Source organism: Amphibalanus amphitrite, unplaced genomic scaffold, assembly GCF_019059575.1.
Source record: "Amphibalanus amphitrite isolate SeventyFive unplaced genomic scaffold, NRLGWU_Aamphi_draft 000580F_arrow, whole genome shotgun sequence".
Lineage (NCBI taxonomy): Eukaryota > Metazoa > Arthropoda > Thecostraca > Balanomorpha > Balanidae > Amphibalanus > Amphibalanus amphitrite.
This window is the reverse complement of record NW_024882074.1, coordinates 299,900-321,907: the sequence shown is the minus strand read 5'-3', so window position 1 is coordinate 321,907 and position 22,008 is coordinate 299,900. Positions and strand designations below refer to the sequence as shown.

Genomic DNA, 22,008 nt, shown 5'->3' with positions numbered 1-22,008 from the left:
AGGCCCGCCAGGGGCACCACAGGCCTGCCAGGAAGCAGGGGCACCACAGGTCTAGCAAGTATACACGACAAGCCTGTCAGGGGCACAACGGGCCTGTTGGGCCCATGAGCACCCCTAGGGGCAGGGGCACCACAGTCCTTCCAGGGGCACCGCAGGCCTGTGAGGGGCACCAGCGGCCTAGCAGGGGCACCAGTCAACACAGGCCTGCCAGGGGCACCACAGACCTGCCAGGGGCACCAGAGGCCTGCCAGGAGCACCACCGACCTCGCAGGGGTAACTTGGGCCTGTCAGGGCCCAGGGGCACCACGGGCCTGTCGAGAGGCACTTCAGGCTTTTCAGGGGCACCATAGTCCTCTCAGGGCGCAGGGGTAGCAGGGGCACCAGAGACCTGCCAGGGGCACTACAGGCCTAGCAAGGGCACCACTGGTCTATCAGGGGCACCACGAGGCACGAGCCTGTCATAGCCAGGCATCTCAGGCTTGTCAAGGCCCAGGGGCACCACAGGTCTGTGAGGGGCACCAGCGACCTAGCAGGGGCACCAGTCAACACAGGTCTGCCAGGGGCACCACAGACCTGCCAGGGGCACCAGAGGCCTGCCAGGGGCACCACCGGCCTCGCAGGGGCACCTTGGGCCTGTCAGGGGCACGACGGGCCTGCCGAGGGGCACTTCAGACTTTTCAGGGGCACCAGTCCTCTCCGGGCGCAGGGGCACCAGAGGCCTGCCAGGGGCACCAGCAGCCTAGCAAGGGCACCAGAGGCCTGCCAGGGGCACCAGCGGCCTAGCAAGGGCACCAGAGGCCTGCCAGGGGCACCACAGGCCTAACAAGGGCACCACGGGCCTGTCAGGGGCACCTCAGGCTTGTCAGGGCCCAGGGGCACCACAGTCCTTCCAGGGGCATTACAAGCCTGTCAGGGGCACCAGAGGCCTAGCAAGGGCACCACAGGCCTGCCATGGACACCACAGGCCTGCCAGGGGCACCACCGGCCTAGCAGGGGCGCCTCAGGCCTGTCAGGGGCACCACGTGCCTGCCGGGGACACTTCAGGCTTGTCAGGGGCGTTACAGTCCTGTCAAGGCCCAGGGGCACCAGGCCCGTGGTGTCCCTGCTAGGCCTGTGGTGCCCCTGGCGGTCCTGTGGTGCCCCTGTCAGGACTGTGATACCCCTGATAGGCCGGTGGTGCCCCTGGAAGGTCTTTGGGCCCCCGGGCCTCAAGGGGGGGCCATGACCCATGTGACCCCCCCCTTGGATCCGCCCCTGGACTTTTAGCGCGTTTGTTACAAAATATGAAGCGAATAAGCGTCAGTGTAATTCATCAACAGCAACACAGTGCCAGAAGTTAACTTGAGGGAAAGATATGCTAATTGCTCTTGTCCATCCACTAAAATTGATTAAATATTTTGCTTTGTGTATTCCAAAAGGAGAGGGAACTATTTCATTTGTGCCTTCATGTCAGAATTGAAGGTGGATCATTAAATTTTCAACGCAGTTTTGAGTTTACAAACAAGCATTTGGTCTTTCTCGTTTACAAGCAGTGGCTAAGAAAAGGTTGATCAATCCTGAAGTTCAGTCATCGTACCTCAACTTGGCAGCAAGATCCCCCAAGGACAGAGGATATATTGATATTGTATACATGTCCTGTAAATCGAAACAATCAAGCATTTGGTCTTTCTCGTATATAAGCAGTGGCTAAGAAAAGGTTGATCAATCCTGAAGTTCAGTCATCATACCTCAACTTGGCAGCAAGATCCCCCAAGGACAGAGGATATATTGTAAACCTGTCCTGTTAATCAAAACATTTTTGTGCCTTCAAAGGCTTAAGTTATCTGTGGTGTGTTCGGAGTTAGCCTATATGGCCTTTTTTGTTGTATGTTTATGTGGAGATTGAATATAACTGTGACCCTGTGCTTGTTTGTATACTTACGGTCAAACAGGGAACAGCACATTCACATAACATACTCACCTAGCACCTAACTCATAGCTGTACCCTGCAGGATCTGTACTTGTTCATGCCTCGAGCATTAACAAAGCACTTAAGTAGCTTAGTAAATCATTTCCCACATTTTCTGAGCATCTAACATGACATGCAGCAGTGCAGAGCAGCTTCAGAGAAGAAACACTTTAAATGCACAGACTCACACGAGCCACCCAATGAGCCAGTTCCTCAGTTGACTGTTTCCCTGGACACAGCTTGGCAATGTGAGCTAACTTTTGGCAAGTTGAAGGTTAGCAGGTAAGATTGAGTTAGGGTGAGTACCTACCTATAACTGGGTGCTACTGCCATGCAGGTCTTGGGTAGGCTGCAAATATGTGTGATGATTGAGGTTAGGTCAGCTCTCAGGTTAGTCAGGTTCAGGTATGCTCATTGCTCAGGTCACATTTTTATGGACATTTGGCAAATTAAAAAACTAACAATCTGATCTAAGCTAACCCGACTAAACACACACAACTACTGACTATAGGAACTGAGCACCCCTACCAAAATTATTCACGTAAAACCCGGCGATAAACCCTGGATAACAAGACATTTGAAACATCACATGAAAAAACGAGACAAACTTTTTAAAATCGCAAAAGGAACGAACTCGAGCTGTGACTGGGAAGCCTGGCGACTTCAGAGAAATTTTGTTACCAAACTGAACAAAGACTGCAAAGACGCACACACCAAACGACAAGTGAATCAGCTCCTCACACAAAAACACAATCCACACCAGTACCACAAAATTCTTAAACAAGCTATTCGACCAAGGCCATGCACACAAATACCTCCACTAGAGACACACAATGGACAAGTAGCGACAGATGATGGCGAAAAAGCCACCATCCTTAATAGACACTTTGTCGCACAGACACAACTACACAACACACCTACTCTTCCACCTCCAAACACGAGAACCAGGCCTGTACCCGAACTAAACCAAATAACCGTAACCGAACAAGAGGTACTGTCAGCATTAAATTCTCTCGACCCACACAAATCTACTGGCCCTGATCAACTCCCCACGAAAATATTAAAAATGATAGCAATTCTCATAGCAGAACCATTAGCAAAATTATTTAATATGTCTCTCAGAACTTCAAAATTTCCTAATCTTTGGAAGGAAGCCAATGTCACACCAATTTTCAAACGTAAAGGATCGGCAGCTGACCCACAGAATTACAGACCCATTAGCCTTCTATGTTGCTGCTCTAAAATTTTAGAAAAAATCATATTCAGACATATTTACGACCACCTCATTGAAAATTCGCTTCTTTCTGACAATCAAAGCGGGTACAGGCCTCACCACAGCACGCAACTACAGCTAGCCTACATGACTGACAGCCTCTACAAATCACTGGACAAAGGACAAGACTTTACTGCTGTTTACTTAGACGTGACAAAATATTTCGACAAGATTTGGCATAAAGGTCTCCTGTTCAAGTGCGAAAACGACTTCTCTATCACTGGCTCTCTTCTCGACTGGCTGAAATCATACCTAACTGACCGAAGACAGAGAGTAAGAATAGGGAACTCATACTCAACGGCAATGACTTTAAATTCCGGATGCCCGCAAGGCTCAATTTTAGGTCCACTTCTTGCCCTCCTGTACCTTGACGGACTCCCTGGACAACTGAAAAACACCGCCCTATTTTACGCTGACGACATATCATTATACGCATCATACACACCCGACAACATGGCACAAGCACAACTTTCACTCCAAGAAGACCTTAACACAATTGAGCAGTACGCACAGCAATGGGCCATTACTTTTAGTTCATCAAAAACCATAACTCAGACATTCAGCACAAGAAATAACTATACTTCACCTCAACTTCTATTCAATGGGCAACTGATATCAAAAACGGACACTCATAAGCATCTGGGATTAACTCTATCAGAAGACCTGCGTTTCAAGACCCACGTTACTACAATCATTCAAAAAATAAACATCGCCCTCAGCCCCCTCTACCCAATTGCGAAATTCCTTCCACGACAGACACTAAACACCATATACAAGACCTACGTGCGACCATACTTCGACTATTGTGACTGCATTTACGACGGACACATCACTGCACACGACGAATTAAGACTGGAAAGACTACAAAACAGATCCGCTAGACTCGTGACGAACACACTACATCGGACATCCACAGACAAACTTAGAGACGAACTCGGTTGGGACAGTTTGAAGACGAGACGAAAAATCCACAGGCTTTTTCTATACAAAAAGATCATAGACAATACACCTCGCATACCAAACTACATTACAAACATGATCCCAGAGGAGAGAGGGCGCACGGCAGGACGAAATCTCAGAAATCAAAACCACCACACAGTCCCGCGAACTACAAAATCCTGCTACCAGAGATCCTTAATTCCCAAAACATCCCTGCACTGGAACCAATTGCCTACGCACATACGAAACTGCCAAGAGATGAAAAATTCAAACAAAGCATTAAACTACTACTCGGCACACCACAGCCCCCACACTACAACGCACTAGGAACTAAGGTTGGGAACACTTTGCACACACAAATCAGACTGGGGATGTCTAAGTTAAACGCACACCAGTACTCTATACAAAAAGTAACAAGCCCCGAGTGCGCCTGTGGCTACACACAAGAAAACACAAAACACTTCATCCTTCACCGCCCACACTACGCACTGACGAGGTCCACACTCTTTGCACAAGTATCCACACACCTCAACATTGATTTCAACAACCAATCAGACACCATGAAATTAGACACACTTCTACACGGACGCAACACGACAAAGCAAAACGCACCTCAAGTTCTCCTTGCCTTTCAATCCTTCCTCAAAAACACCTCCAGACTGATATAGCCCCGTCTCGGTGGACTGGCGCCGGCCCGCTATCACCGCTTACCAATGCCAACTGTCGCGGCAGCCGACCTGACTCTCCGCGGCCCTGGATTGGACCGTACTCATTTATTCTGTTTACGTTACCAGGTGGTGGTGCCTCGATTTAAGCATCAGCTTTTGCACCACCACCTGGACTATTTGCTTATTTCCATTTTATGTTTAATAAATGTGTTTTGTTGTTGTTTTTTGTTTTTGTAGCACCTACCTACTTGTGCCTACATCTCATACCATGTCAAAGTAGAGTTCCTTGGTGGAAGATTACCCTCAGTACTTTTTATCCCAGCCCTGTGAAGAAAACTCATACTTCTAAGCTCTGAGTCACTGCTGGCCATCCACAGGAAGAAACGCTGAGACTGAGAGCTTTGCCATTGTATATTGGACCAATAATGACTATCATGAATGACTATGAACACATAATATGATCACATCGTTGCATGGATTGTCACATTGACAATTTTACTACAATCCTTTTTTCAAGAAATACAGTGATGATGATTAAAATCAAAATCAACATAAAGTGGATTTAGTGATCCAAGCTTTCTCCTCCAGTAGCAATGGAATGATCGCATGTTTCATTTGCCAGACACTGAGTACCTGATGCACATTACAATCTGCATAGCATCTAAGCATAGTAAAACTGCCCAAGTCCATTCATTCTAGATTTAAACTTGATAGTTAGCACTAATTTATCTTGCTGTTGTAAGTTATCATTCAATATTCATACCAATACATCAATATGCGCTCATCAGTCAACATTTTCTGGCATGATCCTGCTCAGCGTGCTCTTCAGTATTGCTCCAAGGTCTGCAATATTATAGCTTGTTTTTGGACAATAAGCTCTTTTAATTTTACTTTTTCTTGCTGATATATGAGCGCGATCAACTTGCGTTTATCAACCAAAATTTCATAACTTGTTCAACTTGATATTGATATTGCTCAGTAGCCAGGACCTCTACGTCAGCCTCCTGGATACTTCAGATTGTTTTCAGTCAACATGCTTCTTAAATATGATATAAGTCAATCTTAACCCGCGCCCTGGTGGGGTCTGTTTATAACGCGACCTGGTGGGGGGGGGGGGCTATTTTTTGCCCCCCCCCCCGTATCTCCGAAACTACTGGACGGATCCGCAAAATTCAAACGGCGTTCGAAAGGCCTGTCAAATTTGTCGAGGAAAACCAAATTTCATTGACCTCGGGGTCACCGATGACGTCACAGGTCAGGTCAAAGATGAAATGTTTCACCGTTCACGGGTCTTCTAGGGAATGCGCTATAACACCGAGGAAAACGCATTTTGTCGAGAATCAGCGATAGGGCGTCAGTTGCCTAGTAGATATATTGCTATTAGAGGTCACTGACAATACCAGGTCAGGTCACAGGTCAGGTCACCAAGGGTCAGAGGTCAGGTCACATGAGCCCAACTTTACTAAGGCTGTGTGATGCATGTTTTATGGCCAATTTTTCATTTCCAACTCAATGGTGTTGGTTATAAGACTATCAGGTACGGCTTAGGTCACTTTCTGGCGAAGTTCAGGTCAAGGTCAGGTCAAGGTCAGGCCAAAAAGGTCAAATTTTAAAGTTGATAGTTTTGCATAAAATGGGTATTGATTCGATGCAGCTTGTCACGGGGAGTCTAATGGTGGTCTTTGTTTTGCGCTACGGGGTCTAGAATTGCTAAAAATTGAGTTTGAAAATTTGACGTCATCAATTTTGAACAGTTTTTTAGCTATAACTTCGCCAAAAAAAGAGGTATCGATCTCAAATTTGGTATGTGGATGGAAGGCGGTAAGGACTATCACATATATTCCGGTTTTTGCGAATATCAAAAACCTTTTTGGATTTTTCGATTATTATATGCAAAAAAATATTTTTGATTTGGGGGGGTCAAAATCCAAAAATTTCAAAAATCCGAGATAGCAGTTTTGTAGCCCTGTCGATTCTACAGCTTTTATGTCTCTATCATTTTTCTGTACTTGCAAAGCTATAGGCCTGACAGCTCTTCCCCCGAAACCCTTTTTTGGGTCGAAAACGGCAGAACATGACGTCACTCTGACGTCATTTCCGGCCAACCTATCATAGCCTTTGGAAAAGTTTTTGGTCACAATGTGTAAAATTGATGTCCGGGAGGGTACTGAAAGTTTGGTTACGATCGGCGCAGCGGTTCTGGAGATATATCAAAAAGTCTGGAGGGGGGGGGCAAAAAATAGCCCCCCCCCCCCACCAGGTCGCGGGTTAAGGGATTCAAAACATCCAACAAAACGACGTACCTACAAGAGCAAGAAAACCACCAGATAAACTAAAAAATGGCCTTGGAACAGAGCCAAGTGGTGCTCTATTTGTTTGTTTACAATGATTGTAGTGCTGATGTATTTTTAGGACTCTGAACGTCAGCTTATAAAAAAAATGAAACGTTTTTACAAAAGTTGTAAGGCAAGTAATATTTATCTGAAAGAACTAAAATATTCAAAAGCCAAATACTATGAAATACATGAATCGGAACGAAAAAGTAACCCAAAAATCCAGCCTAATCACCGGCTCCTAAAACTGCAACACAATTAGCACTTTTCCCCGCAACTCGTTGTCCAGACGTAAATATGCTCACGTGCAGGACTATCTATCTCGCTCGCTCGCTCTTCTCCCAAAAGGCGTTTTACTTGCGTTATATTTTCAACTTCCTCAACAAATATTGTCCTTATGTTGACCAGTCACCATGACAGGCTGGATAGTGATGTAAATATTTAACCAATAAACGCAAAAAAAACGAAGAAAAAACAAACAACGGAGTCCCAAATGCATTTCGCTTGAAATTTCGTGTCGTCTTTAAAATGCAACACTTTCCATTGCATTATTGGTTTACTATTTATTATATGTAATTTTGCCTTAACCATCAAAGGTTATGCTTCTTTCTGAAAATATTTGTCAGATGGAATAATTTAGAAGCAAAGTTTTAGCAAGCAGCTGTCACATGTAGTTGAAGGTCCAATTTACATTTGAGTCTTTACTGTGTGAATTAATACACCTACGAATGAATTCTTTCACACCTACGAATGAATTCTGAGCCCACATCAAGTTAACACCATGGTCGTCTGTAACATTCGAGACTAACGAGACTAACATTCGAGACTAAGTTACTGTTAACGCCAGACCACTTGAGACCCTAATTTTTCGCGATTATTTTTAAATGCGTGGAGGAATTTCACCCAAGCTCAGGACATGGCCGTTTCAAGACAGGCCGAAACTTTTACAATTTAGATATTTTATCGCCATTTCAATATTTCAGGCACTTGTCATTGACTCGTAATGTTAACTGTTTTTCCATCCTGGATAGAGGCTTTCTACGTCATATGACATTAGGCTCCGCCCACGACTGCGGCATTGACCCGTGCCCATCAGCGACCTCTGTACAAACGACACCCCTGCCATCTGTGAAGGACTATGAATTTCGCTGACGCTTCACGTGCTATGAGTCAATTGCAGCAGACGCACAGTGGCCCTTTTTCAGAATTAGCACGCATAAATTCAAAATATTTTTTCTCTTCTTTTGAGTAAAAAGCAGTCTTATCGTGTGCAAAACATTCCAAACTATCCGATGGTGCCATTTTTACCTCCTAAAAAATAATTACCTTTGGTAAAACTGACCGCAAAATCGAAGTTTGTCGAGAGGCGCGCGGACACCACCGGCGGACCCCAAAAAGTAGGGTGAGATGAACATCAATTTGTAAGACTTTCGATGAGAAAATATTAAAAATTAGTGGCATGGCTGTGTAGCTGAGTTTACGTAGAAGCCCTAGAAACCACAATTTTCATTGTATAAACTTAAATAGACCACTTTTGCCGAATATTGTGGACACAATAACAGGACAATTATTAACTGGAGATGACGGCATACATATGAAGCTTTATGTTAAGTAGCACACTCTGGAACATGTCGTATTATACATCGTTCGAATCGTCGATCTCTTCTGACCATGTCCACCAAAGGGCATCGCGCCATTTTGCGCCATTTTGCTTCTACGGTGGATAACGTGAGCCAGTTCAGTCCGCGAGCGGCTGTGGCTCCTGTTCGATACGACTAAGCTCATTGACCTGGCTCGAAGCTGGTGTCACCTGGTGTGCGCCTAAATGTGGCTTGACTTTTGCCATAAGATATGCTAATTGAAATGTCATATAGGCATAACGCTGTGCCCAAGAAAAACTGTCCGATTTCTTGTCGCGTTTGATGTCCAAGCCGCACAAGTCCCGTGGTCGGCTTAAGATCTAACGTCAAAAGCGCCTATGTGTTTGTATTGTTCGCGTCGCGCTGACCTTAGTTGCTGCCCGGCCGGGGCCGACTAACGGTGGCTGGCAACAGCTGTAGATGAGGTCACGTGACGCCCTGGGGCGTCCTGGCGGTCAGTGCAAGTGCAGCGCGGTCGGCTGGCGGGATCGCCACACTCGCGTTCGGAGCGGCCTGGGCCGGCGGGCGAGCCGTGCGAACGTGCGCCAAATCTTGGGCCGAGCGGCCTGTCGCTGTTGGGCCGAATCTCCTTGGGCAGTTTGTTTCTTTTCTTCTATTTGCATTGGCAGGGAATACTTCCTTGATCACGTGGTGATGTCTTGCACCACTTTCAGGTAATGTGGGAATTAATGCGTGCTTATTCTGAAAAAGGGCCACTGTGAGACGGTCAAGTAAATGTTAGGCTCTTGTTGACTCTTGTATATAGGACCAAGAGGACCATCACTCCTCAACCTACTACTCAGTCGTGCTTCGAACAAACGTTAACGATTCCTAACAAATACGATTTTCGATGTAGGGTATCTGTTTGAAATACGAGCGAGCCGTATGATGTGAAGCTCAGGCAATTAACTTATTATTGCGTTGTTCGATGGTTGCATAGCGATGTACAAATCGGCAGCTACTTGGTGACATCCGACATCCCATTATCGCATTATCTGCAACGCCATAGGCTTTAAATACAGGTGAATATTTCCTAACCTTACATATGCCAGTTATTTGCCATCTGCCCGTCATTTGCAGCTTATAAAAAAATATATCAGCGAACGTATCAGCATTGTAGAAGCAATGCGCATTGAGCATTTATGACTCCTTAGTCATCATGTCGCTCTCTGGGCACTGTCAGCCAAGACGCTACGCACAACTCCGCCGGCTTTCGGCACCGCTCGACCGTCGCCCGTCCCCGCTCCCCGCCACAGCGAGAGTGACCGCGCGCCGGCCCGAAACCGCCGCAGGCCAAGATCACAGAGGCGGGGCTTAGCTGTGACGTCATAACGTATCACAGACTGACTGGTGATAGCCTCTACACACCGGATGAAAATCTTGCTCGAAATTTAGCATTACGAGTCAATGACAAGTGCCTGAAATATTGAAATGGCGATAAAATATCTAAATTGTAAAAGTTTCGGCCTGTCTTGAAACGGCCATGTCCTGAGCTTGGTTGAAATTCCTTCACGCATTTAAAAGTAATCGCGAAAAATTAGGGTCTCAAGGGGTCTGGCGTTAACAGTAGTTGCAGCTATAATAGTTAGAAGTGAAGGGCGGGGCATGACGGTCAGGAAAATGTATAGTAATTTTCATTTTAAAATTTTACCCGAAAATATAACTTTCAGATGAAATTTAACCCTCGCATGTGTGCGGCGTTTGCCAGCTTCTAATGTGTAGGGGGGGGGGGTCGGTTGGACGCCCCCCCTTGCCGTTTGGCCCCTGATCGAGCTAGAGCTTCGCGGAAAAAACGAGCGTGTTGCCTGTGACGAAAGGAAGCCGATGATACCCAATTTTAACCCGCGCCCTGGTGGGGTCTGTTTATAACGCAACCTGGTGGGGGGGGGGGCTATTTTTTGCCCCCCCCCCCCTCGTATCTCCGAAACTACTGGACGGATCCGCAAAATTCAAACGGCGTTCGAAAGGCCTGTCAAATTTGTGAAGGGAAACCAAATTTCATTGACCTTGAGGTCACCGATGACGTCACAGGTCAGGTCAAAGATGAAATGTTTCACCGTTCACGGGTCTTCTAGGGAATGCGCTATAACACCTAGGAAAACGCATTTTGTCGAGAATCAGCGATAGGGCGTCAGTTGCCTAGTAGATACGTTGCTATCAGAGGTCACTGACAATACCAGGTCACGTCACAGGTCAGGTCACCAAAGGTCACAGGTCAGGTCACATGAGCCCAACTTTACTAAGGTTGTGTGATGCATGTTTTATGGCCAATTTTTATTTCCAACTCAATGGTGTTGGTTATAAGACTATCAGGTACGGCTTAGGTCACTTTCTGGTGAAGTTCAGGTCAAGGTCAGGTCAAGGTCAGGCCAAAAAAGGTCAAATTTCAAAGTTGATAGTTTTGCATAAAATGGGTATTGATTCGATGCAGCTCGTCACGGGGAGTCTAATGGTGGTCTTTGTTTTGCGCTACGGGGTCTAGAATGGCTACAAATTGAGTTTGAAAATTTGACGTCATCAATTTTGAACAGTTTTTTTCACTATAACTTAGCCAAAAAAAGAGGTATCAATCTCAAATTTGGTATGTGGATGGAAGGCGGTAAGGACTATCACATATATTCCGGTTTTTGCGAAATTCAAAAAACTTTTTGGATTTTTCGATCATTATGTCGAAAAAAATTATTTTTTGATTTTTTGGGGTCAAAATCCAAAAATTTCAAAAATCCGAGATAGGAGTTTTGTAGCCCTGTCAATTCTACAGCTTTTATGTCCTTATCATTGTTCTGTATTTGCAAAGTTATAGGCCTGACAGCTCTTCCCGCGAAACCCTTTTTTGGGTCGAAAACGGCAGAACATGACGTCACTCTGACGTCATTTCCGGCCAACCTATCATAGCCTTTGGAAAAATTTTTGGTCACCATGTGTAAAATTGATGTCCGGGAGGGTACTGAAAGTTTGGTGACGATCGGCGCAGCGGTTCTGGAGATATATCGAAAAGTCTGGAGGGGGGGGGGGGGGCAAAAAATAGCCCCCCCCCCCCACCAGGTCGCGGGTTAAGGTCCTAGGTCATTGGTTGACCTTCCAGGTCAGGTCAATGACCCAAAGTCGGGAAAATCGGGACCTGTTAAAAAGTCGTAAAGTTTGGCTGCTAAGGGGTTTTTCGGGGTGCTGATCACGAATATCGTGTTAGTTTTGATCACAGATGATGTCTTGAAGCATTTAGACCAGGTCGGGTCAGGTCAGGTCAGGTCAACCAGTAGGCGTCGTGACGGGTATTCGTAGTACGTGTCAACCGCCTCTGACAGCTTCGTAACATGTTACGAAGTCACCAAAACTACTTCGTAAATGTTCAAATGGTTGCTAAATTCGAATTCAGCTCCAAAAACTAGCCTAGAAACATGTAAAACTCGAAAAAGTAAACCGAGGTCACCCGAGGTCACCAAAGGTCAATGACCTGACCTGACCTTCAGCTGACCTTGAAACACACGGGAGTAACATCAAATCACATGTTTGAACGTTTGAAACCACGAAAAGCTTGCAAACACGCGGCTAGTGCGATCCGACATACGCGAAATCGCGATTCCGGCCAAACATGGTCTCGGAAAAGAGGTCACAGGTCAAAGGTCATTTGGGTCAGGGTCATGAAATTTTCAGGGTAGGTGTAAAATTGATCAATGCGAGGGTACTGAAAGTTTCGTCGCAATCGGCCGCTTTTTACGCGAGTTATTCGCGAAAAACCATGGGGGGGTCCATCCGACCCCCCCCCCCCTACACATGCGAGGGTTAAGCCCAGAAAAGCGATTATGCGACATGTGTTTACATGTGTGCAGCGTCAAAGATGTACTTAATAGTGATGTCAATTACAGAAAATCGGAATACCGATACCAAACCAAATACCAATCAAAACCGTGGGGAAATACTGAAACCGAACCAACTTTGAAAGATGAGGGAAATACCAACTTTTTACCAACTTCTTAGCCTCTTTTACATTAGTAAGGGTTCATAATACCAACAAAATACCAAACACATTAAGAATGAAATACCAAATACCAAGTTGGTATCGGTTTGGTATCGGTATACCAAAAAGTTGGTATCCGATTGACGTCTCTAGTACTTAATATTATATTTGAATCACTAAAAGTGAAAATCGATGCATAAAAATGTAAAGCAAATAACTTTTTCGTTACTTCTAATATCAGCCTGAAACTATCTGAGAGTATGGTATAGAGCTTGTGTCAAGTTAATGAATGCATGAAACAGTACGTGTAAGTATTTGTAAGCTATTATTGCAATTGTTATTAAAGTATTTCTTTTTTTTTGTAAAACTTTAAAACTTCGAAAATCCTAGAGAGCTGTTCATGAGCCCAACATATGTATTCTGCGTCATCCAAGCAGCGAAAACGGTGCTAGCTTAAAACCAGTAGCAGTGGAACACCTTCAAGACCTTCAAGGGGGGCACTGCCGACTTTTGATCCCATGCTTTCCATGCAACGCCCATAGGACTAATGTTAAAATGGCAAAATCACGGGGGAGGGCACGGTGCCCCGGTGCCCCCCCCCCCCATTCCGCTGCCTATGTTTAAAACCTATCAATCATCATATCACATACATTTCAATATCCAGACGCACGTATGAATTAGTACAAAAGCACTTACTATGATCGTGATCGCGATCGTGAGAGTGGCTGCAGTTGAGCCATATTTTGCATCAAAACCGACCTAACACGACGTGCTCTGACAGCATTTCCTGCAAGCCTAATAGAATTATGGTACCCACAATTTTTTTCTTTCAGACACAATGTGTCATATCAATGAAGCATGCAGCTAATAAAAGTTCAGTAAGATAATTTTATGGTCACTTTAGGGCCATGGGTTTGAAAATAATGTAAAAAGAACCAGAGTAGAGCTCTGTATTAGATCTCCACCCTGCCACATGCAGGGTCACCTAGAATATCTCTTCCTGACCATGCCCTGACGTCCTGCCATTCCTGCCTGCAGTCACACTGGGTCCTGACCCCTCCCTCGTTCTGGATCCGGCACCCCCGCCAACTCAGCGTCACCCTATACCCCCTACCGACCGCCTGCGCCGGCCACTGGGCGACTGGAGGGGGGGGGGGGGTGTCACCGCCCCGAGCGGAGGTGTCATCGCTCACCCCCTGTCCTCCCCTCCAGCCGTGGACATTGATCTGCGAGGTGTCACCACGTGGTGTCACCGGTGAGGAGTGTCATCATGACACAACTACATAGGATGGTGGCCTGACAGAGAAGGGCCAGGTATCGATAATTGATTCGGTGATACCGATTACAGACTGAGTATCACCTTAGTATCACTACCAGCCTACTCGGGCTGGTTTCCTTCACAGGCTAGGAGAGCGTTTGATGACCTGGGAAGGTCCCTATGGCCCGGAACACAGTGATCGGGTCATGACCTGACCTGGATATCAGGGAATTTAGCTGACTGGGCTGTCTGTTACCACGTGGTCATGCCACCCGACTAAGCATGGACAAATGGGACCGGGTGAAAGGCCGGCACAGCATCGGCGACCGACAACTATACCTATTACCTATATTTGATGATAAATAGTTTACTTTATTTGCTATTGTATGTCGCTGCCTGATATTTTCCGATAGCCTTGGCACACGATAAACATATCAAAATAACTACTACTCCGTTGTGAAAAATGCCCCCTTTTGTTTTCATGGTTGAGGCAAACTAATTTCAATAACGAAGTAGAAATAACAGGCCCGAGAAATTGTCAGGAAGATATCATCTATGCAAAACAAAAAAAAAAAGCTAAGGATGATTGCAGGGTCAGTTGTAAGCTAATCGGCTGTTCTTTGATTTTCCGTTTCCCTTGACGCAACTAAATTTGTAAAAAAAAAAAACGATCCGAGTGATGCTGTCAAGAATAATAATATAAGAATAGCAAGTAACCTCATAATATAAATCAGAAATAGGAACCAAAAAGTTATATTTAAAATGATCGAATATTTCGCCCTGGAGCTTCACCAGCGATAATTACAGAAAAACGGAAAATTACAGAAAAAGGTTTTTCTGTAATTATCGCTGATGAAGCTCCAAGAGCGAAATATTCGATCATTTTAAATATAACTTTTTGGTTCTTATTTCTGATTTATATTATGAGGTTACTGGTTATTCTTATATTATTATTATTCATAATGAGCCTCAGGCAGAGTTTCAGCTTTTTATGATGCTGTCAAGCACACAACAACAAAAAGATATCCATATGTTCACTAGCACGAAACGAAAGCGAGCGATGACGATAGGAATTGTTGCTAGTTTGTCAAGCTCATCTCGAAAATCATATATTTGCTGTGTCAACGAATGTTTATTGGACACTAAGCATCTGGAAGTCAGTATCTTATTTCAAGGGCTATTGCGCTATTGTTTGCATGACTTCGTTCGTCCTGCCATATCCCCATAGGCCATAGGCAGTTATTGAACTGTGATGCATATTCCTAACAAAATGCGGTGCATTCATACCTGCCGAGATTGAAGAAAAGCTGGCCAACACTGCTGAATGCGCAATGATAACACTCGCTCTTAGAACCTTCATGGCAACAACGAATACTGACGTCTTGACCACAGCTAATATCTGCAAATCCCGTCTTATCTCAAGTATTTTCCTAAACGAGTAAGCTGAGAACGACCTTGCAAATGGGGAAAAGTATGTGAAGCTGTGATGTATCTAATTCTATGCAATGCTTTGAAGGACAATCTTGCATTGTAATAAATGTGACATCATTCTTGTCCCACTTGCACTGGGCTGGTAACAGTTACCAGCTTACCAAGTTCTGAACTCGGGCAAGTAGTCTACATTCCATCCTTTACTGTGATAATGTTTAATGACATCTTGCTCGACTAAGATAACAGCTGATTGAATTTTACATTGCCCATCTACATAAATGGTCCTTGGCCAGTTCTCTTCATAAAAAAGATGTTCGTTGACTCAAAGCATGCACAGGCAGATCCAGAAGCGCGGTTTTAGACGCTGCGGGAGAGGGGCAACCCACCCAAAAAGTTCCTCCAAACTCCCCACCCAAACCCCCACCCCCACCCCCAAAAAAAGACAACGGATTGCGATTGGTAATACACTGTTGTGCAGTTTTAATCCAACGTTTCTTATAAACTTTATCAGCTAGTTTTTTTCTTTTCTAGAAAAAAATGACAAAATTTCATTAATTTTGGGCAGTGCTGTTGGTGGGATTCCTCCAAATGCCACTCCCTGAATCCGCAAATGTATGCATTGATAAACGTTGAAAACATCAACTTAGTGCAATGGCTCAGTCCGACCAGCATCACTTTCGACGTTGTCCTTTAGCTGAATTTGCCCGATAAAACATTTGAGGGAGACATTTCGACCGCTGAGTCGGAGCGACTGATGGTGAAAATCCGGCTCAAGACGGCATCGGACGTCGTTAGAGACCCCTACTTATTAGCTAGTTTACCTCAGCAACCAGTTTGAGAGTTTATCATAAGCTTGTTGGTGATGATAATAATTTAAAAATGAATGTAAGCGTGGTGAAAAAAAAGTTCATTTTAAGATGGGAAAAACCACATTCCGATACTCAAGAAACTACCACTGAATTGCTAATTCGGTATACATTACTGTGACCTAAAATGCACCATTCCAAGCAATTGTATCACATTACCAAGTGCTTGAGTCGGAAGCGAGCCTCGGGGAACCAAGTTCATGTTCTAGCTCAATGGGCGGTAATATGATTTGATTCATGTTATCAGGCTCGTCAGCGCGCATTGAAACACTGCGACACCTATTTACTTAAGCAGCTCCGACCATCAATCAAGCCCAATCACCTCGTTGAAAGAGACGACTTTTATAACCGTACCATTCCCCCGTCTGCCAGTCCATCGGCCATATCAAAATGCCATTGCTGACTAGCACTTGGACGCAGTTTATGACAGCGGGTCATCAGTTGCACAGTGCTACTGCAGAGCCGGGGGCTGGTCGCACCTGGAAACCAGCGTCCAGGCCGGCCAGCCGTGCCATTGTCGGACGTCAACACGATTTGGAGCTCGGTGATGATTGCAATACAGACGGGCTTGTAGCAGTGCATGGCATGTTACTATGCAATGCATGCGACGCCCGAGGCCCATTGGGACTGTGATTGAAGGAGCAGGATGACGTAGCTAGGGTTTGAACATGTTCCATTTGTTGTTTATCCAACGCTTGCAGTTGCACCATGCATACCATTAATCGTCAACAGCAATATGTTTGACCTAAAAAATTGCGGAACATACGCCCACAAAGCTAATGTTGCGGCACCTAAATTAAGTACTACCTAGTACTAGAATGTGTTCTTAATTAATGAGAACTAGAATAAGCGACAACAGTATGACAAAGAAATCTGCTCTGGTTTTGTGAAAGCCCTATTTCGCTGAATCACTGGCTCGTGTCTGTCGATTCAGATCGCTTGTCAAAAAACGCTCGAATAGCCCATATTGCAGGAGAGCATAAATTGTTGATATTTCTGGTTCATAGTGAATTCAAAAGGGTAGCCTTAAACATGTTGCGCGACAGTTTCGAGAAAATGTAGGGTACAGGTAAAATTGCAATGGAGCATTACACCAGATCACCCACATCTTTTACCCGCGCTACCCACCCCGATCAACTCCCCCCCCCCCCCCTCTGAGACGGCCATGTCCTCGGCTTGGGGGACTCACCTGACTCGATCGCCGTTCCCACGCTCCGCGCACCACCAGCACCGCCTCGCGGCTCACTGGAGGTACCGTTTCGACCCGCCCGAGACCCAGCACCGCCGCCCCCCGCCCCACAGCCAATCAGCGGCCAGCACCGCCGGCCGCCGCTCTCCGGCGACCAATCGGCGCGCGGGCGGCGGCACGCGCGCTGGAGATAAACATATCATCGGCAGGAGATAGCGAGATGGAGTCTCTGGCCGTCGAGACTGAGCAGATACGCGGTGTTGCCGCGAATCGCACGGGCCGCGTAAGGTGGCGATTAATTTCGATTTCCACCGAGATTGTCCTATCGGTCTGTGGGTAAATTGTCTCTTCATGGGAAGAAAGACATGATTCTGACGATTTTGCGGTGATACGATCAATGGGTGTCATTAGCACTAAAACTGATACACTCTTTCAGCCGACCGAGTTTGTATTTGTACAGGGTGTTCGCAAAAATATGTCATGATTTCGTTACGCCATTATTGCCAGCTCAAATAAGCAAGGATCAAATGTCTTGCTGAAATGTGTTGCCCGGATCTTCAAGTTTTGTTATACACATGTATCAGTGCCTCATGTCAAACCGGGCGCACCCCACACGCTGTTTTCAATATGAACCCCTTTTCGGCGGATGCACGTATCACCTAGAGATTACACATAAGGGTTCATTCGCACGCACGTGTTATAAGTGAACACGGACGGCCTTTGCAATCACTATCATCAGCCGAGAAAGATTCTTAGCTGTCTTCCTGTAGTCCTTGGACTTCAGATATCCCACAGGTAACGGCCGATGGGGCTGACACCAAGTGAATGGGTCGACCAGGGGGTAAGGGTCCTCCTGCTCAAGAAACGGGCCCTAGCATTTCGTTTAGGCACCGGAGTGCAATTTTCGAAGTGTGGACTTGAACCCATCCTACCCGTGCGCATGTCTGCAGCGTTTTGACCATTGTCTTGCCCCGAGTTGCCCCACATTTCTCGCTTAAACTTCTAGAGCACTCCCACGCAGCAGTTTTCAGCGGCAATGTTGGTGTTTCAATTTGAAGTCTTAAGAAGAAGGCCTCGCGGCACCATGAGCGTCTATCGCAAATCAAGCAATGACCTTCGGACTGTGGAGCTGGTGTTCTTACCTAGCCTTTGAGGGTGGCATATCTACCCAAACCGTTTGTTCTGGCCGTCGGCGCCTCCATGAAGGTGGATGTGTGCTTCACTGGTTGACCGGGCGTGGCCGGTGAGCGGTGCTCAGAATTGATTTGGGTTTTATCCTCGAAGCAAAGTAAATTCTTAGCCCTTTTCTACCCTAAATAGCACCTATTGATTCCTGACCTTGTAGGGTATAATCCCCATGTCATTATCAATAATATAATGAGACATGTTGGACCGCACCCCGCATCTTGCGCGAGCTCGCAGATGGTCAGGGAAGGCATCTCGTTGACCAAATGGGTGATCTCTTTGTAGTTTAAATGACTATAAATAATTCTTTTTCTCGGACTTTCAAGGGTTCATTCGATTTCTAACGATCACTTTGGTAGTAAGTTGCATGTGCAGTAAAAAAATCGCCTTACAAGGGGTGCAGCGGAGGCATCAAAGCATGCACCGAACTGTTGTAGCACGGAAACTACGGGCATCGAATCCAAGTGCTTTTTGGCGATATTTGTTTTTCGCTCTGTGCAAGGCAAGATTTTTAATATTATAAATTAAAATGCATATGAAAGAAAACTTGAAAATGTCCTCTGTCAAATGGGCATAAATACGTGCACGTGCGTTCAAGCAATTTTTCCTACAAAGCGATTAGAATCATGACATATTTTCGCGAACACCCATTTTGTATTTATTGAAACCGTCAACAGGCACAAAACCCAATAAAAGACGGAGTTAAAAAGTAAAAGCACAAATAACACTAATAAAAATGCCACATTTATGTACAAGGCTCACCGAGAGCTAAGAAACGCCAATACACACTTCCTAAAAGATGATCGATTTGTAAACAGATCAGAGCTCGGCATTCTCTGGTATAAGGAGTTGGCTAGGCGCGGCAACCGACAGAACATTCCATTTCTGATCGTTTCAACTCGAGCCACGGGGACGTGCAAAATTGGTCGTGATCGAGTGAGTCTAGCTGGGACTGCAAAAACAAATATGCTTACAATGTCAGTCGCATCGAATCTGCCGTTAAATACACCATGTAAGAAGGTAAGATCGTGCTGTAACAGTCAACTTGTGATTCGTTGAACCTTAAAGTGATTGAGCAGGTGTGCATAGTCCAATGAATCAGATGGTTTGCTAGAGTTTACGGCCAACCACATTAAAAACTTGTGCTGGACTCTGTCCAGTCGCACTATGTGCGATTTGGCGGCCCCAGACCAGATGACGCAGCCAAACTCTAGTATTGAACGCACATGCGCGTTAAAGGCCGTAATGAGGGGGCCAGGCTTGAGCCTATACGACCCGCCGAAACACGAGATGTCTGCACTGATCGCAGGTAAATTCCTAGGGCGCGATTCGCCCTCCCAACGATGCTGTCAATGTGGGATGAAAAGGTTAATTTTGAGTCCAGTATGACACCCAGATCACGAATCTCCGATACACGATTTAAAGTAACGCTATGGATGAAGTATGGCGTCGTAATTGGCTTTGTACGCAGAGAGAAAGTTACTGCTTTGCATTTTTCGGGATTTAGCTTTAGCTTCCAGATGTCAGACCACGTACAAAGATTTTCTAGATCGGTTTGAAGGGCGGCAGCATCTTCGGGAGAGCGAATACGCTCACAAAGTTTCAAGTCGTCCGCATACATAATACATGTTGAAGACATATGCGACGGGATATCATTGCAGAATAAAACGAACAAAATTGGCCCACATATAGTCTTGATCACTGATGCCGTTGCTTTTGTTACACAAGTTCATTACCTACGCAACTGCTGATTCAATTGGAAAGAGTACTCACTGTTCAGTGTTCAACCAAGATCCAGGGATTTAGCTGTTTTAACGTTCGTAATTTCTGTCGAGTTTGGTGGTGGTGGTGGGGGGGGGGGGGGGGGGGAGGAACAGACCACAATAATCACTTAATTCGGCTAAAATCGGTCAGCAGCACTATAACCAGCCAATCACATGTAGGCTGCCGATAGCTTTAGCATTCCAGTACTAAACTTCATCCACATTACCAAGCATTCCGAGACCGGGACGACAAATAGTCGGTTCCTTAGCAAAAACTTCGATTTGATGCTGGCTTAGGGCTAAACTGTTCATCCATTTAAAAGTAATCCAGTCTTTCCCTATTTGTTTCTTAAAAAACGCGCACTTACCAAAAACACCTGACCAAAGTTAAAACCTCGTCTGCGAAATAACGTATGGAAAGTGTTTGTTGAAAAAGCTGTCAATTCGCCCAATTCAACCCAGTGTTTTGGCAATGTATGGAAAACAGATGACGTTACTGCATGACAAGGCATCACCCAAGTGATGAATCACAATTATGTCTGCCCATTAACCCTATTCCTGGCGGGGGGGTGGGCCTCAGGAGCCCCCCTGAGGTTTTTTGGTTATTTCTCCCAAACGCGTTGAGCTAGGAAGCTCAAATTTTCTGACTTTTCCTAAAAGGCTTCTACGCAACATGTCTGAAAATTTTGAGTTGATCTGACCTCAGGTCAGGTCACCAGAGGCGGTTTGGTGACCCTACCTCAGAAAAGTTTGCAATCACGCCAGAGCTAGAGTTTTTGACCGATCAATTTCTTCTCTTCAGGCTTTAGTTAGGGTACCAGTATGTGCAATTTGTATATCTCGGAATTTTGATATCGGTGACCTAAGGTCAGGTCAGTTTCGCGACCTCCCCATTATAAGTCAATGGGGGAAAAATCAACTCCCTGTTTTTACCACTAAAACGGGTCGGAATGGCCCCATATACCATACATGACTTCATATACGATCAAACTTCACTACCTTGAGGTCTGTTTTGCTGTTGGGCAGCTGTGAGGTCATGTGACGTCATCAAAGGTCACCAAAGGTTTTTGGCCAATAACTCCGTACAGGAACGAGATACAGACGCGTGGATGGTCTCATTGTGTTCAGCTCGTCAAGGCGCATCGAATGATATACATGATGACCTCGAGGTCACGTGACCTGAGGTCAACCTTTGACCTTGACCTTTCGAGGTCAAAATATATATCATTCGATGCGGATTGACGAGAGGATCACGATGATGCCCTTAGTTTGTTCCTATCTTGACTAATTCGAAAGTTATTCGAGAAAAACTCTCTCCATATCTAGCGCCGCCATTTTGACTTTTTCGACCCCTGTGACGTCATCTTTGACCTGACCTGAAAATGACCTTAGTAAAAATTGTAGATCTTGGCCGTGCGTATCCGATGCCGTTTACCGCTTGTCGCTATCTTGCTTCGTTCTCGAGATCTCAGGGGGGGGGGCCGAATCGGCCCCCCCGCCAGTTTCTTGTCCCGGCAGAGCCCGCCAGGAATATGGTTAAATGTCATGCATCGATGC

The 22,008-nt window shown here is 45.6% G+C and overlaps 1 protein-coding gene across 2 annotated transcripts in view; it reads right to left on the bottom strand.

Annotated features, from left to right (window-relative positions):
• LOC122394225 (transcription factor GATA-4-like) overlaps nucleotides 1-17,567 on the bottom strand; it is an 81,265-nt gene extending 63,698 nt beyond the window's left edge. Inside the window, exon 1 of one of the 2 annotated variants that reach the window (XM_043390960.1) lies at nucleotides 17,504-17,567. The gene's annotated coding sequence lies outside the window, so the exon portion shown is untranslated. The remainder of the gene's footprint in view (nucleotides 1-17,503) is intronic. The other variant, XM_043390959.1, reaches the window with a different exon arrangement.
• Nucleotides 17,568-22,008: the final 4,441 nt, after the last annotated feature.